Here is a 2,127-nt window from a genome sequence, read left to right as displayed (position 1 = left end):
CTGCTGTTGCTGCTGTTGCTGTTGCTGCTGCTGTTGGTGTTGTTCTTGCTGTTGTTGTTGTATGTATGTATGTATGTATGTATGTATTTAAAAATATTATAAATGTTTGAAAGAAAATGTCCCTTATGTATACGAGAAAATGAACATTTTGTGTAATATTTATAAAAAATATTTAAAAAGAAAACAAATCTAAAAGACCCCGATGGAAACCTAAAAAAGCGTAGGAACAATAAAAGAACAAAGAAAACAAAAAAACCAAAGAAAAGGTAAGAAAGGAATAGGAAAAAGAAAAATAAAAAAACTAATGAAAAACTAGACTGCAAGCAATGGGAAAACCAAGAAGAAAAGACAGTTCTTTTTAAATACAGCGTTGGGCTGGCCTTCTATTTCCCGTATGTTGGCGATGCATAACAGAACTAGCTCTCACGAAAAACGATGCGAAGCATCTATAGCAGATCGGCCAAAACTATAAGATAGCCGTTGTTTTACGGTTTTGAACAGAAAACTAACCCAACCACATCACTTAAAATCGGCTGATCCGTATATTGTTTTGAGGAAACCTTAAGACGAGCTTTAAATATCTCAAACGTTCAGGATTCGGGGTAAATTTTTTAGTTCTCCTTAAACAAAAAAGGTATTTTGTGGGAGGAAAGTTTCAGGTCCAACCTTCGCCGGCCTACGCAGCCTCTGGCCAAATTTTTGGTAGATAGGCCCGATTCAGACAGGAGCGCCTGCCTGGATTTCGCATCCTGGACATGCCCGGACGGTTTCACAATGCAGGTTTAAGTTTTCTTTATAATGCTTTTACGGTACCATGGTATAAGGAATACCTTTAAACTCCCATGCATAGTGGATCAAGTTGAGTCTGGGCTGGGCTTATGGAGGACGGGAAAATCGAGTATGGCCCTGAAATAAGAATCGAGTCCAAACCGCCGGAGGGGGGCAGAGAGAGAGAGAGAGAGAGAGAGAGAGAGAGGGAAAGGGGGAAAGAACCCCCTCCCCGCCGTCTCCTTCCTTCCCCTCTTCTCTTCCGCGACGGCTTCGGACAGACAGAGTCGAGAAAGAGCTCGGGAAAGGAAGGAATGAAGACGAGCCGCAGCCCAGGGATCCTGGTGAAGCTGCTGCACGAGGCGGCGGGGCACGTGGTGACGGTGGAGCTCAAGACCGGCGAGGTCTACCGGGGCTCCATGATCGAGTGCGAGTACAATTGGAACTGCCAGATCGAGAACATCACCTTCACAGCAGAGGTACTACCCCCTGCTAATTCATCGATCGCCTTGCTTGCTTTCTCTCTTCCCCTTCCTCTGATCTCGTTTGGTGATTGGTTGATTGCAAATTGGACGGCAAGGTGTCGCAGCTGGAGCACATGTTCATCAGGGGCAGCAAGGTCAGGTTCATGATCATCCCCGACATGCTCAAGAACGCATCGATGTTCAAGAGCCTCAAGGCTAGGATAAGGGTACGCTCCTTCCTCCATCCATCCTCTTCCTTTCAGTTTGTTTTTACCATTAATTAATACAGTATATTGATGCTTACTGTTTTTTTTCCGCTGGTGCGTCTAGGGCAAGGGGTCGGCCATCGCCGCGGCCGTGCCATCGCGATGCGTGCCCAGGTAAGTAGCTTCCTCAGTAACCTACATTTTACCGTTGACCCTATACAACATTCGAACATTGAGTTGGAACAGGTTTGATTTAGGAGAGATTGATACCTGCAACTATAATATTCTTGGGCTTCTTATGATGCACACTATGTTTGCGGACGGGTACGAGACCTGATACATGGGTTTAGTGTTCTTAGTTTTCTATATACTGTTATTAGCCCTCATTCGGCATACCAGGAAAATTGAGAGTTGCATATCACTGGTAGAAACAGGGCCTGTTGTCCCGGTTCGTAAGGGCCTTTTGTCCTGGTTCCTGAACCGGGACTAAAGGGTCGGTACTAATGCCCTGTCCCTTTAGTCCCAGTTCAATCCAGAACCGGGACAGATGGGCCTCCACGTGGCCTGTGCGCGGAGCCCAGGTAGGAGACCCTTTGGTCCCGGTTGGTGGCACCAACCGGGACCAATAGGCATCCATGCGTCAGCATTTCTATGGCTGGGGTTTTTGTTTTTTTGAAAGGGGGAGGGGG

The 2,127-nt window shown here is 46.3% G+C and overlaps 1 pseudogene; it reads left to right on the top strand.

The window, feature by feature from the left end:
- The first annotated feature begins 1,082 nt into the window (after positions 1-1,082).
- LOC119332903 lies at positions 1,083-1,846 on the top strand (annotated as a pseudogene).
- The last annotated feature ends 281 nt before the right edge of the window (positions 1,847-2,127 follow it).

Source organism: Triticum dicoccoides, chromosome 7A (genome assembly GCF_002162155.2).
Source record: "Triticum dicoccoides isolate Atlit2015 ecotype Zavitan chromosome 7A, WEW_v2.0, whole genome shotgun sequence".
Lineage (NCBI taxonomy): Eukaryota > Viridiplantae > Streptophyta > Magnoliopsida > Poales > Poaceae > Triticum > Triticum dicoccoides.
This window is presented reverse-complemented; position numbering and strand designations above follow the sequence as displayed.